Source organism: Triticum aestivum, chromosome 2B, assembly GCF_018294505.1.
Source record: "Triticum aestivum cultivar Chinese Spring chromosome 2B, IWGSC CS RefSeq v2.1, whole genome shotgun sequence".
NCBI lineage: Eukaryota > Viridiplantae > Streptophyta > Magnoliopsida > Poales > Poaceae > Triticum > Triticum aestivum.
Window position 1 is genome coordinate 415227320 of NC_057798.1, and position 16413 is coordinate 415243732.

The 16413-nt window shown below is 46.7% G+C and overlaps 1 pseudogene; it reads left to right on the forward strand.

The window, feature by feature from the left end:
* The first annotated feature begins 201 nt into the window (after positions 1-201).
* Positions 202-1797, forward strand: LOC123039244 (uncharacterized; annotated as a pseudogene).
* The last annotated feature ends 14616 nt before the right edge of the window (positions 1798-16413 follow it).

Sequence of the window (16413 nt, forward strand, 5' to 3'; positions counted from 1 at the left end):
GTATTCCTCACGGACAACCCATGGATCCATGGAAGAGGCTGGAGAGGTGCCCCACCCAGATGCCCATGTGACGGGTCGTCCTCTAAGGCGCTCGTCGCGACCGCCGCATTGAGTTCTCTTCCGGCGTGGTCCCGGCGGAGGACCTGACCTCCTCAGCGCCCTCCCCGACGACATGCTCCTCCTGGTCCTCGAGCGGTTACGATGCTGTCGCAGCACCACTCGCACAACGTCCTGTCGCACGGGTGGCGCGGCCTGTGGACGTCCCTCCCAGATCTCATATTCCGCGACATCGCGCCCGCCAAGGTCGAAGCCGCGCTCGGTGGCTTGGACGGTTCACCTTGGGTGTCGAACACCCTCTACATCAAGATCTCTCACAGCAAATGTTGCGACGAAGCTGCCTTATAGTCCCTTCTGCCCGCCGCGGTCAAGTTCTTGGCGAATCTGCTCGGATTGAGTTACCAATACGACAGGTACATGGAAGTAGAGTTGCCCTTCTTCGAGTGCGCCTCGGTGGTACAGATCACCTAGTATAAGCCCATCTGCTTCACACGGATGCTAACCAGCGTGTCCCCGGCGGTGGAGGTACTATGCCTCGATTGTTGCCACGTCATGGACGTCAGCACCCTGGTCACCCTCTGCTTGTGTTTGCGCTTGCTGAGGGTGACATCTTCTGCATACGACATCGTGGTCCACTCCGGGTCGTTGGGGACGCTTGTTCTCACAAGTGACACGGTATGGAGTAGCATCAACTTCGTGACGCCAATGCTTAAGCATTTTAAAATGGAATTCGAGACCGGCCCGAAGTTCAGCGTCTCCATCGCGCCAATGCTGGAGATTTTTGATTGGGACTGACGCTTCACAGACCCGGCTCTTGTGTTCGGTTGTTGGCATGTGGACAACATTGCGGTCTTCATGCCTGAGTACGAAAGCGCCGTCCTCCCGTTCATGGCCTCTAGTTGCATATATCACTCCCTGTAAGCGTCTAGTATTTCGTGTTTGTACCCAGTCTGGTAAATTTGCACATCAAAACTTCAATTCTTTTTATGCATAGTATCCTGCTGAATTGTATTGTTTTGCAGAATAATTTGGATGATGCGTGGGAGCGTGCAGAAGACATGCTGTTTGCACAAGAGCTGGAGAGGCTTCCGGTTACCCACTTCTCGCTATTGTACATAAATGTTGCTTCACCTGGGCATTTTTTGGACCATTTGTCTTGCGTCTCTTTCGGTTGCATTAGATTTGTGCCGTGACAAAAACGCTTATCGTCGTCATTCCAGTTTAGCAGGAGGTAATTCTGCCCCTGGCTTCTATCCTACATACATGCTACATGTTCTTCATTTTTTTCTTGTGTTCACAGGGATATACATTGTAATACGTGCCCTTTTCCCTTGTTCAGGGAGGCAAAAATAGTAGTAATAGCCACCTATTAAATACTACTCTGGATCATAAATAAAATGCATGTTAATACCGTTCATCTGCTTCAGAGGATGGCATGCCGAGGAAATTGCCGTTGTGAGGAGCCAAAGAATTAGAGATGCCAAAGTATCTTGTTCACCCGTCTTGGAGTAGTGCAGGTCAACGGCTTCAGTGGACAAGACCATGAACATGATTTCCTAAAACTGATATTCAGATCATCGCCAAGGCTTAAGTCAGTGTGTGTGCAACTTGTGCCTGAGTTTGTAGGTTCCATTAAAGGAAATCTACAAGACTTTCTTGGCGAATCCTTGTGTGAAGAGTTCTGTCTATGACAGGAATGATGCACTGGTTCGGGAACTATCTGATTAACATGCTCCATGATGCAAGAAGATTGTTTTGTGCGAGGGGGATGCAACTACTATATTTATTATCCTTACCTGCTATTGTTGTTAAGTTAGGGGATGCAACTCTGTAATCCTTATCTGTGACGCCTCCGATTCAATCGTACACTAATCATACATGCAAATGTTTACAATCAAGTTCAGGGACTCATGAGAAAATATCACAACACAACTCTAGACACAAATTTAAAATAATACAAGCTTTATATTACAAGCCAGGGGCCTCGAGGGCTCGAATACATAAGCTAGAATACAAACGAGTCAGCGGAAGGAACAATATCTGAGTACAGACATGAGTTAAACAAGATTGCCTTAAGAAGGCTAGCACAAAAGCAACATCGATCGAAAAGGCAAGGCCTCCTGCCTGGGATCCTCCTAACTACTCCTGGTCGTTGGCGTCCGTCACATGGTAGTAGGCACCCTCGGGATAGTAGTAGTCGTCGGTGGTGGCAGCGGTCTCAGGGGCTCCGTCATCTGGTGGCATCAAACGGATATGGGGGGGGGGGGAAGCAAGCAAAGCAAACGTGAGTACTCATCCAAAGTACTCAGCAAGCAAGGATCTACACTACAATGCAACATTATCAAAAGAAGGTGTATATAAGGACTGGGCTGCAGAAATGCCAGAATAGAGGGGAGAGCCTAGTCCTATCGAAGACTAGCATCTTCAGCAACTTCAGCGGTCTTGCAACATTAGAAGAGTGCCGACTAGCATAAAGTAAAGTAGTAGTAGTGTCATCAACCTTTCCCAGAGATCCTCCCTCGACTCCCTGCGAGAAAGCAATCCCAGAGCCATACTATCCAATTCTCATCTCAAGTATCCAGTTCTAGTTGTATCGGTCGGGATACAACTCTGAGTGTCCGTTACTGTAGGACAAGCTATCGATAGATGTTTTGTTCCCTGCAGGGGTGCACCAACTTACCCACCACGCTCACTTAACTCCGGGCGGACACACTTTATTGGGTCATGCCCGGCCTCGGCCAAACAATACGCCGCAACCTGACCTAGGCTTAATAGAGAGTTCAGCACGCCGGTCTATATCCTAAGCGCGCAGGGGTCTCGAGCCCATCGCCCTTTGCACTCCTGCACGTTGCGTACATGGTCGGTGAGCAAACCTAGCTACCTCCTTAAAAGGCAGGTGCTTACGCAATCCAACCCGGCGGGCACCGCTCAGTCGCATGACGTCTATTAAGCTTTGGCTGGTGTATACGACGCAGAACGCCCATACTATGCCCACGTGATGGTTAGTGCTATCAGGCCAGAGGCCCCTCGGATCAAATATCCAAATCGTAGTGGATTAGGAGCGTGCGATAACGAGCAGAGACTCACGATCGATGTGACCCTGTCGCCCGTCTCAAGGACTTGCGGCAAGGGCTAAGAATGCCTCGCCACGCCTCGTCATTAACTTGCGGGCACCTTCCAGGTCAACCCGACTCCACATCACTCGCAATTAAGCTTGCGTGGGTACCCCTCAGGGCCGACCCGTCTTTAGTAACATGGTTTAGTGTAATGTCATAGTAACCATAGTAATCGTATGTCTAACACCAATGGGAACTTTGAGGAATCACCCTCGATGGAATTCCACCTAATGTTATCGTCAAGGTGAACAAAGGAGGAATCACCCTCGAGGTTCACACTTGAGGTGTTGCATGACAGCGTCGTTATCGTATGTGGAAAAGGAGGAATCACCCTTGATGACCACGACCGGGTAACTACTCCATAGAGTTAGCATCAGAAGTGCTAACGAGGTATCACCCTCGGCACTCGATAGTAACATTGCAGTGTCGTACAACTAAGGGGGAGTGTTGTGCGGTGCTGGGGTCTGGTCTTCAATCCCGTTGATCGGGTCTTATGATAATCCAGCTGGGCAGTTGGGTCAACATGGGGTCTCTAATGGGCCTCTAACCAGACTATACTAAGCAGTTTAGGATAAACATGTAGGTAACAATAGCAAGTTAGAAGATCAGGCTATGCATCAGAATAGGTAAAGCAGTAGCAGCAGCAATTTCTAATGCAAGCATAAGAGAGAAGAGAATAGGTGATATCGGAATGAACAAGGGGGTTTGCTTGCCTGGAAGCTCGGCAGACAAATACGGATCTTCAACGGTGAAGTAGTCGATCACTGGTTCAACCGCGGTCTCGGGGTCTACCGGAAAGAAGTAACAGAGGGGAAACACAATAAATAATAGAGCAATAAAAGCACCACAAAGCATAACATGGCAATACACGGTGTTAGGGGTGACCTAACGCAGTGCTACACATTGCAGACAGAGAGGGAACACATCCAGATGGGTTTTTCCGGCGTCTGACGTTTTCCGTATAGATGAAAAGAGAGGGGACGGTTCCATGTTCAGCATGCTAGGGGCATGTGATAGGTATGAGGAGGGCGTATTCGGATTTGTCTCGTTGTTCTGATCAACTTTGATGTATAAAGTTTTTCCATCCGAGTTACGGATGAATTTCTACGAATTTCTGAAGATTTAAACAGTTATTTCGGATTCCCTGAAAATTGGCTGTCTAAGAAATCCTTAGTTTTAAACATTACTTGGCTGTTTTCAAAAGGCTATAATTATTGTTCTGCCCATCCTATGGCTTAGTGCCTTTTACCAATACTGATAATTTTCATGTGATCTACAAGCTAGTATCAATTTCATCTCTGTTAGATCTCTGCAACTTGTTTCTTTTTTGCTTTAAAATAGCTACCACAATAACTCTGTTTTCAGTCTTTTCTGTTAACTAAACATAGACTTTTGTCATTTTTATAGGAATTAATCTAGGAGAGTTTTGGGTTTGGTCCAATGGAAAGAATTGAACCCTGTCAAGTGTACTACATGCCCAGATAAATATTTCCCATAATAATATTTGTTTTAATGTTTTTTTGCAGTTACATAGAGGGCTAATCAGCGTTATTTCAGCAAAGCTAGCCAGCGCTACAGTGAACTTTAGTTCACTGTAGTTCACTGTAGCAGCGGCAGCAGCAAAACGGCAACAGCAGCATCGCTGCATGGCGACGAGCGGCTGCAAGCGCGGGGCGTGCACGAGGCGGTCAGGGTGCTGTCCAGGGCGGTGGCAAGGCCACAGTGACGCGCGCGCGGCAGTAGTGCAGCAGTGTACGCGCGCACGGGGAGGCTCGACCTGGCTTGTGCGGGGGTGCAGACAGAGGTGGCCAGCGGGACGCATGTTCCAGGCGGGCTCGGGCGACTGCAATAGTAGTGTAGCGAGCGGCAGCGGCAGGATGCAGTAGTAGTGGCAACACACGGGGACGGCAGCGGCTAGCAGCAGTAAGGCAGCAGCTAGCGGTTGGGGCTACATACGCAAGCATGCGGGCGTGGTGCATGCGCAGGCGCGACCCAGGGACGGCCGGCGCGCGGTGAGGCACGACAAGGGACGCGGCAAGCGGCGGACAGGGAGCGGCGGCAGCAAGCGATGCAGAAGTAGCATCGGTAGCAGGCAGCGACAAGGCGAGGCAAGGAGAAGGCATGTGCGGGTGCGGGCGCGGGGCACACGCGGGGGCTGCGGACTCGGTCGCTTGCGTGCAGGATCGGGTTGGCGAAGGCGGAGTAGCTAGAGGAGGTGTGCAGGAGCGCGAGCTCACAGAGAGCTCCGGCGGCGGAGGCCGAACGCAGGGACAACTACGGGGCACGACGTACTAGCGATAGAGGTGAGGAGCGATGCAGCCTAATGGGATCTTGTTGGGGAACGAGGTAATTTCAAAAAAAAAATCCTACCATCACGCAAGATCTATCCAGGTGATGCATAGCAATGAGAGGGGAGAGTGTGTTCATGTACCCTCGTAGGCCGAAAGCGGAAGCGTTACGATAACAAAGTTGATGTAGTCGTACTTCTTCACGATCTGACCAATCCTAGCAACAAAAGTACGGCACCTCCGCGATCTGCACACGTTCAGCTCAGTGACGTCCCATGAACTCTAGATCCAGCTGAGGTCGAGGGAGAGTTTCGTCAGCACAACAGCGTGGTGACAGTGACGATGAAGTTACCCGTGTAGGGCTTTGCCTAAGCACTACGACGATATGACCGAGGTGTGTAACTGTGGAGGGGGGCACCACACACGGCTAAACAATCAACTTGTGTGTCTTTGGGTGCCCCCTCCCCCGTATATAAAGGAGGAGAGGGGAGGCCGGCCTGTCCTCATAGGCACGCCAAAGGGGGGGAATCCTCCTCCTAGTAGGAGTAGGACTCCCCCTTTGCTAGTCCTACTAGGAGAAGAAGGAAGGAGGGGGAAGAGAAGGAAGGAGGGGGCGCCGCCCCTCCCCTTAGTGCAATTAGTACTAGGCCCATGGGGGTGCGTGGCCAGCCCTTGGCAGCCCCTCTGTATCTCCCCTAGGTCCAATAAGTCCCATTACTTCTCCGGTGGTTCCGGTAACTCTTCTGGCACTCCGATTTTATCCGAAACTTCTCCGGAACACTTCTGGTGTCCGAATATAGTCGTCCAATATATCAATCTTTATGTCTCGACCATTTTGAGACTCCTCATCATGTACATGATCACATCCGGGACTCCGAACAATCTTCGGTACATCACATCACATAAACTCATAATACTAATCGTCATCGAACGTTAAGCGTGCGGACCCTATAGGTTCGAGAACTATGTAGACATGACCGAGACACGTCTCCGGTCATTAACCAATAGCGGAACCTGGATGCTCATATTGGTTCCTACATATTCTAGGAAGATCTTTATCGGCCAAAATAACAAAATACATTGTTCCTTTTGTCATGGGTATGTTACTTGCCCGAGATTTGACCGTCGGTATCATCATACCTAGTTACTGGCAAGTATCTTTACTCGTTCCGTAATACTTCATCTCGTAACTAACTCATTAGTCACAATGCTTGCAAGGCTTATAGTGATGAGTATTACCGAGAGGGCCCAGAGATACCTCTCTGAAACACGAAGTGACAAATCCTAATGTTGATCTATGCCAACCCAACAAACACCTTCGGAGACACCTATAGAGCACCTTTATAATCACCTTTTTACGTTGTGACATTTGGTAGCACACAAAGTGTTCCTACGGTATTCGGGAGTTTCATAATCTCATAGTCTGAGGAACATGTATAAGTCATGAAGAAAGCAGTAGCAATGAAACTGTAACGATCATGATGCTAAGCTAACGGATGAGTCTTGTCCATCACATCATTCTCCTAATGATGTGATCCCATTCATCAAATGACAACACATGTCTGTGGTTAGGAAACATAAGCATCTTTGATTAACGAGCTAGTCAAGTAGAGGCATACTAGGGACACTATGTTTTGTCTATGTATTCACACATGTACTAAGTTTCCAGTTAATAGAATTCTAGCATGAATAATAAACATTTATCATGAAATAAGGAAATAAATAATAACTTTATTATTTCCTCTAAGGCATATTTCCTTCAGTCTCCCACTTGCACTAGAGTCAATAATCTAGTTCAAATCGCCATGTGATTTAACACCAATAGTTCACATCTGTATGTGATTAACACCCATAGTTCACATCGCCATGTGACCAACACCCAAAGGGTTTACTAGAGTCAATAATCTAGTTCACATCGCTATGTGATTAACACCCAAAGAGTACTAAGGTGTGATCATGTATTGCTCATGAGAGAAGTTTAGTCAACGGGTCTGTCACAATCAGAGCCATGTGTAATTTTCAAATATTCTATGTCTACAATGCTCTGCATTGAGCTACTCTAGCTAATTTCTCCCACTTTCAATATGTATCTAGATTGAGACTTAGAGTCATTTGGATCAGGGTAAAAGCTTGCATCGACGTAACTCATTACGACGAACTCTTTATCACCCCCATCACCGAGAAACATTTCCTTAGTCCTCACAAAGGATAATTTTGACCGCTGTCCAGTGATCTACTCTTAGATCACTATTGTACCCCCTTGCCAAACTCATGGCAAGGTACACAATAGGTCTGGTACTCAACACAACGTACTTTATAGATCCTATGATTGTGGCATAGGGAATGAATTTCATTCTCTTTCTATCTTCTGTCGTGGTCGGGCTTTGAGTCTTACTCAACTTTACACCTTGTAATACAGACAAGAATTCCTTCTTTGACAGATCCATTTTGAACTCCTTCAAAAACTTGTCAAGGTATTTACTCATTGAAAAATCTTATCAAGCGTCTTGATCTATCTCTATAGATCTTGATGCCCAATTTGTAAGCAGCTTCACCGAGGTCTTTCAATGAAAAACTCTTATTCAAGTATCCCTTTATGCTATCCAGAAATTCCATATCATTTCCAATCAACAATATGTCATCCACATATAATATTAGAAATGCTACAGAGCTCCCACTCACTTTCTTGTAAATACAGGCTTCTCCAGAACTCTGTATAAAACCATATGCTTTGATCACACTATCAAAGCGTTTATTCCAACTACGAGAGGCTTGCACCAGTCCATAAATGGATCGCTGGAGCTTGCACACTTTGTCACACCCTTTGGATCGACAAAACCTTCTGGTTGCATCATATACAACTCTTCTTTAAGAAATATCCATTTAAGGAATGCAGTTTTATATCCATTTGCTAGATTTCATAAAATATGGCCATTGCTAACATGATTCAGATGGATTTAAGCATCGCTACAGTTGAGAAAATCTCATTGGAGTCAACACCTTGAACTTGTCGAAAACCTTTTGCGACAAGTCGAGCTTTGTAGATAGTAACACTAATATCGGCGTCCGTCTTCCTCTTGAAGATCCATTTATATTCTATGGCTTGCCGATCATCAGGCAAGTCCACCAAAGTCCACACTTTGTTCTCACACATGGATCCCATCTCAGATTTAATGGCCTCAAGCCATTTCGTGGAATCTGGGCTCATCATCGCTTCCTCATAGTTCGTAGGTTCATCATGGTCTAGTAACATGACTTCCAGAATAGGATTACCGTACCACTCTGGTGTGGATGTTAATCTAGAAGACATACGAAGTTTGGTAGTAACTTGATCTAAAGTTTCATGATCATCATCATTAACTTCTTCACTAGTTGGTGTAGGAATCACTAGAACTAATTTCTGTGATGAACTACTTTCCAATGAGGGAGAAGGTACAATTACCTCATAAAGTTCTACTTTTCTCCCACTCACTTCTTTCGAGAGAAACTCCTTCTCTATAAAGGATCCATTCTTAGCAACGATCTTGCCTTCGGATCTGTGATAGAAGGTGTACCCAACAGTTTCCTTTGGGTATTCTATGAAGATGCATTTCATCGATTTGGGTTCGAGCTTATCAGGTTGAAGCTTTTTCATATAAGCATCGCAGTCGCAAACTTTAAGAAATGACAACTTTGGTTTCTTGCCAAACCACAGTTCATAAGGCGTCGTCTCAACGGATTTTGATGGTGCCCTATTTAAAGTGAATGTAGCTGTCTCTAATGCATAACCCCGAAACGATAGTGGTAACCCGGTAAGAGACATCATAGATCACACCATATCTAATAAAGTGCGGTTACGACGTTCGGACACACCATTACGCTGTGGTGTTCCATGTGGCGTGAGTTGTGAAACTATTCCACATTGTTTTAAATGAAGGCCAAACTCGTAACTCAAATATTATCCTCTATGATCAGATCATAGAAACTTTATTTTCTTGTTAGAATGATTCTCCACTTCACTATGAAATTCTTTGAACTTTCAAATGTTTCAGACTTGTGTTTCATTAAGTAGATGTACCCATATATGCTCAAATCATCTGTGAAGGTCAGAAAATAACGATACCCGCCACGAGCCTCAAACTCATTGGACCGCATAGATCGGTATGTATTATTTCTAATAATTCACCAGCTTGTTCCATTGTTTCGGAGAATGGAGTTTTAGTCATCTTTCCCATAAGGCACGGTTCACAAGCATCAAATGATTCATAATGAAGTGATCCCAAAATTCCATCTTTATGGAGTTTCTTCATACGCTTTACACCGATATGACCCAAATGGCAGTGCCACAAATAAGTTACACTATCATTATCAACTTTGCATCTTTTGGCATCAATACTATGAATATGTATATTACTATGATCGAGATTCAATAAACCATCAACATTGGGTGTATGACCATAGAAGGTTTTTATTCATGTAAACAGAATAACAATTATTCTCTGTCTTAAATGAATAATCATATTGCAATTAACATGATCTAATCATATTCATGCTCAACACAAACACCAAATAACATTTATTTAGGTTCAACACTAATCCCGAAAGTATAGGGAGTGCTCGATGATGATCATATCAATCTTGGAACCACTTCCAACACACATCGTCACTTCATCCTCAACTAGTCTCTATTTATTCTGCAACTCCTGTTTCGAGTTACTAATCTTAGCAACCGAACAAGTATTGTAACACCCCAAAAATTTAACAATGATTTGTTTGTTAAATTTTGCCAGGAGATTAAAAATTGTATTTTCTGGATTTTCTTTGATTTCAGAAACCTCCCTTCTCTTTGATTTTTGTGGAGTTTTTACCTCAAGTGAAAACTTTCCAAAAATATTATTGGACTTGTATACTCTCTCAATAAAACAATTCTTTATCAGTGGATTTATTTGCATAATTGTTTTCCTGAGCTTTATTCTTTTAAAATGATTTTTCATAAGTTTTAGGGCCTCTTTTGCACTGCAACCATTTGATAAATGCATTTAAAATTTTCACCAAAATTTGGGGATGTCATGTGATGTTTTTAAATCACTCTGATGCAAAAATATCTTTTATTCATTTGAGTTTTTAAGCTCTAACCCTAGTTTTCAAAACTGGTCCAGTTGGTAAGATTTCACTACAACCTATTTAAATATTTCTTTAAAAATTACATAAAAATTTGGAGATGTCAGTAGATGCATATAATTCATTTTTATGCAAAAACCCATGATTGTTCTTTGAAAAATTTGAGCAAATCATCCTCATCTTCATTCTGGTCCAGCTTGTTGAATTGTACTACAACCATGTTTCACTTGCCCTTTAGCCATGATTCTTTCTCCTACTGTAAACCACCTACAAAACCCTTAAGTCCAGGAGAGTGGCCCCATGGGAGTATTTTTGGTCCATGAAACCATATCCTTTCTTCTGACCAGATTTGGTTTTCTCAATATATTTGCACTAACAAGTTTCTGTCTTTGACAAACTAACCTTGCCACCCTCTTTACTTCTAAAGAGACTAGGATCTGGAGATTTTGGCCACTCCAAGAATGCCTAGATGCCTCTAGCATTTTGTCAAACACCTTGAGTGCATGAGCAGTTTTGGCATAAGTTTTAGTTTACATTGTGAACTTGAATCCTCTGATCAAACCAGCTTTGTCCACTGATCTACTTGCACACCCTAGCCTAGACCTGGTAATCCCCAGCCCACCCAAGCCTCCTGGCATGCCCTGGCATTTCGCCGAACACCTGGTGCGCGTGCTCTGGGCGCGCCCAGAGCGCACGTTTTGCACGCGCATGAACCCGAGCCGCCGCGTTCGCTCGCCCCATGCCCCTGGCCTTTGCTCGCTTGCAGAGCCACACCCCGACCTCATCCACTCACCAGAACACGCCAGCTCGTCCCTGGGGCCGCACAACGCCGCCATCAGGTCGGCCACAGTGGCTAGCGGCCGGCCACAGTGGGGTCCTGCCCCGGACGGCGCCGCCCGAGCCACACCAGCGCGCCAGCTCGCTCATGGAACAGCCCGAGCTCATCCGCTAGCGCCCGTCGCCGCCACGTCGCCCTGCCGCAACAGAAGTGGTCGACCGGCGATCTTATCCCCAGCAGCGGTGGAACCGACCTAGCTACACTATAAATGGTGACCCCGAGCTCTTCTTAGACCCGAGGCGGCCTCAATCCATCCTCCTAGAGCTCCCCTAGCTCGTGATCGACCAGGGGAGGCCGTCTTCCCCGTCTTCGGCCAGCTCAGCCACCACCGCCTTCCGGCCCCGTTCATCGCAACCAGGCCCTCCCCCGTCCATCCAACACCACCACCCGACTCCCCTTCGTCTTGCGGAGCCTCCCAAACCCCTTGTTGCGACGGAGAGCCACCGTAGCCCAAACCCCCTTTGCTCCCGAAGTCACCGGCCGCCGCGAAGCTCGTCGCTGGCGACTCCCTTTGTCCCCACCTACCTGGCGACCACCGGGAGGACTGACCTAATCTGGCGGATCCATCCCTGCCCTCAGAGCCTCGCGAGGAGCCGCCAATCGCCAGCGGCGATTGCCGGAGTCCCGCCTCCGCTCGGGCAGAGGAAGAGGAGGGACAGACGACTGGTCAAACCTGACCAGTGGGCCCCCAGGACCCACTTTCAGTGACCACAAGCCAGTCCACGCTTGATAAGTGGAGACGTAAAACCAGAGTACGCCTTCGACGTGTTCAGTTTCGAATCATTTTTCTTTTCCTGTTTTATTTTTAAATTACAGAATATTGACTAAGCTTTGACTAGCTATATCTTTTTAAATAAAACTCCAAATGACTTGATTCTTTTTCCTACCTTCCTCAAATATTGTCTAGTTTATTTTCAGATTTATTTGAAAAAAATTCAGACAACTTTTTGTACTGTTTTGGAAACTATGTTTTAATTCAATATTTTCAAAAATAGGATTTTTGGAGAAGAAGGAAACTTCCAAAAGTTTTAGGATACACCCTGCCTCTACGCAACTTGAAGGCAAGCATTCTGAACCCTGGCATAATATTGTGTGTGTTATTTGACACATTTACAACACCACCTCGACACGGAGTATCCGTAATTTGATGTGATGATATGTCCCTACTCATGAGTGCATATTGATAATTTCATGCTATTGGAGTTTGATATGTTTGTGATAGTAGTAACCATCATATGCCTTTCATGCATACCGGAAGGAAGCCGGGAAAGTCTCTGTCTTGGGTAGACCTGAGATTGTCCCTAGTTCCTCGTCGAGATGAGTGTGCCCGGTATGGCATGATGAGGTATGATGAGTGGTGATTCTGTCTGTTGGATGAAAATATATTTGTTATGCTAATTATACAGGGAATACTAAAACCTCCTGAGTCGACCATAGATCGAGTCTTGTTCCGGTAACCCCCATACTTGTTCCGTACTACCGCTTGTCCCTGCCATAGGTAGGGTACGGTTCAGTAAGTTGTCAACCCCTTTCTAGCACACACCGTACAGAGAGGCCATGGTGGAAGATACCAGCTGCATCCGGTAGGCATGCCACCTGGTCCGGGGGCATGGGTCTTTCGGTTGTAGCCGAGGGGGTAGCTCCCCCAGTTTGCTCACGGTATAAATTTTGTGATCCCATGCTAATCGAGGTTGTAGCCTCCCCACTTAGAGTTTTGCTTAACTAGTGTCATGGGTGATTCCAGACACCGGTAAGTTAGGCTGGTGTGTGCGGACATGTGTGTTTTCAATTAAAAGACCGTAGATGGAATTAGTCCCGATGGACTAACGGAATCTGTTACTCGTGGGTAAAGAGTACACCCTCTACAGAGATTATATCTATTCGAATAGCCGTGTCCATGGTTAAGGACTATAGTCTGGGATGGGTCAAGTGTCGGTCTTAGTGTCGGTCTTCGGAGGAGAAGCTACTAAACCAGAACATGGATCATGACCTGTGACTTATGATGATTGTGATTATTATTGTTATGGAATAACACTTTATATTATTGGATTTATTGAGTATCCCTGGGAAGGTTCTACCTCCTGGATATTCACTGTAATTATTCTCATATAAGCCCTTTATGTGGTGTGGCTCAAACGCCCGACTGTGGCATGCTTGTTATTTAATTCTCTTATAAGCCCTTTGTTTGGTGTCGCTCAGACGCACGACTGTGGCATGCTTGTTATTTAATTCTCTTATAAGCCCTTTATGTGGTGTCGCTCAGACGCCCGACTGAGGCATGCTTGTTATTTAATTCACTTATAAGCCCTGTATGCGGTGTTGCTCAGACGCCCGACTGTGGCAATGCTTTAAATTATTATCCTTTCGAGGCGTCGCTTCAGACACCCGATCGGTGCATTCTATCTCTACTCTATTATCGTTATGAATAACCTGTCTGTGCGCATCATGGGTTTTATTTACATTGTGATTTCAGAATAATTCTGAACATGATTATCATCTGACATATTATACCTGTGTTCATAATGTTTGCGAGTACATTCGAAAGTACTCACTGGCTTGTCCCTGGCTATTGTCTTGGCCAGATTTCTTGCGTGGAGAGGAGCGTTGCGATAACAGCCCCGGAGCCTACGCAATGATGTTAGCAGCCTCACGAAGATAGGAATTATCCTTGTCAGCTGTTCCTGTGGGAAATGGAGTCCCATAGACGCTGATGTATCACAAACCGCTTCCGCCATCAACCACTAGCAACCTTGTGTTGTACTCATAGGCCAGAATGGTCTTGTACTACATATTATGTACTTTTTGCTTGGAGTTTCTGTATCAAGTTGGTGCCTCATCAGCTAACAGTAATCCTGGGGCCGATGAGCACAAAGGCCATTTTCTGGGAAACTAATACCCGGAAAATCGGTCGTGACAGACTTGGTATCAGAGCCAGGCTGACCATTGGCTAATCCTATCTTAGCCAGGTCGATAAACCTAGGTTAACCAACCCACCAGACCTTAGCCTAATCCCAGCCAAGCTTCTCATGTAAGATAGCCACACAGTGACCCCGACACCTTTTTGGCAGTCGGTGCCCAACCTATGAGCCTAGCCTGTCAATCACGCGCCAGTGACCGACACCTAAATTGTCCCATCCGCAAGCGTGCGAAGGAAGACTCCGCCCCCTTTTTCTATAAAAAGGGCACTTTAGCCTCAAACCAGCACAGCACCGCCTCTACCCCATACCGAGCTAAAATGCCTAGCCCCGTCATGCACAATGAGACCACAGCAAACAACCTTGGAGGATTTGTGACCGTGCTAGCAAACCTCACCCGCCGTGCCTTTGCATTAGAAGAGCCCCCAGAATATGTTGTGTTCCAGGGACCCATGAGCGGTGAGAGCCGCCAATTCTGGGCCACTGTACACATTTATGGTAGGGGCCTATCGCTCGAACGCCCCTACCGGTTCACTGGAAGGACGACTTCCTTTGAGCCACAAGCCATCCAACTAGCAGCTCGAGAGGCTATAGTTCAACTCCGGCACTTGTCGCCCAGAGTTAACTGCCGCTCATTCTACTACCACCCCAGCCATGACGGGTATGGTAGGCCACCCCAAGTTGTCAACGGAGATCACGAGACAGATCCTGCTTTATTGCATCTGGTGCGCTATGTAAGTGCACTAGAGGAACTATTCGATCAGATCACCCTTGATCTGATAGCAGCTTGTGGAGAGCTGGTTCGCCGAGCCCCGGCAAGAGGAGGAGATGAGCCCGACGCCGACAACCCAGTCGTAATGTTCGGACAACTGATCGAGTCCTTGAGGTCTGCCCCAGTCATCGACCAAAATACCTTGGTGTCCCCGGAAGTGCTTCGTTGCCTTTTGGGAACACGCTCCAACGGGATTTTGGCCAACAACCCCCGCGATGGTCGTCATCGCTACCCTGACCCCGCAGCCCCTCAACCCCATCCAGCTAACCCCGACGGTGAAACCCATGGAGAAGCCTCCACATCCACAAGGCATGCCCGCTTAGATATCAACGAGGTAGACTAAGTCACTCGAGTAGTACCAAGTCTCAGTATGCCCACGCCCTATAATTATGTAATCTTGCATCGCCTTGAATAAACGCATCCTTCTTGTGTGCCTCTATTTTGAATAGTAGCCTTGCATAATTATGTGAGACTGCGGTTTCATTTTAATCCTGGGCACAACTACCAAAGACCACCCCGACGACACCCACATTAATGCGTCAGTTTTGTGAGATGTGTGTATCAGTAGCGTTGACCCCGACCCCGTAAAGCAGAACCGACATACTAGTTACTCTTCACCGCGGTAAAAGACCCCACCCGGATGCTATATAAAAGGCTACCTCGTGACCTTTCCAAGTATCCCTCACCCCATGCACAACTCTCACAGCCATTTCTTTACCATGCCGAGCCGCAACATTTATCTGAGAATTCCAGACGCATCCCCAGGTAGCTTCGTTAAAATTTTGTGGGACTTTACCTGCAGTACCATGAGTGCCATCCATCCACCCCAGTACAAGCTGCTCAAATCGAGGATCATCCCATCCACCTCGAAATATTGGGCAGTGGTGGACATCCCTCCCGCAAACCCAAACCAAGACCCAACGGAAGTCTCTTTCGTAGGGAAATCTATGCCAACCCCACAAATGGCTATAGAAGCTGCTGCGTACGAAGCACTTGCTCGCCTTCGATTCGCGGTGCCCTATGCCAGTGATCGGGGGTATTATTACTTCCCGTGTCGTGCAGCACCAGGAGAAGTAGCATCTTTTCCCGATGAACGGATCGAGAGAGACCCAGTACTGGCAAACCTTGCCCAGTATGTCATCGCTCAAGAACGTTTGACCCAACGAGTGATGGGTTATCTCCAGAGCCTCGCTGATTTGAATCCTCAGATCGCCATCGGCAAACCACTGAGGCCCGACCAGGAGAGACGCGTTCACCGACTCGTCAATCCACTTCCTCCGATAGAGGAAGAGTGTGCCCCAATTCCAGAGACGTTCTCTCAGGACCC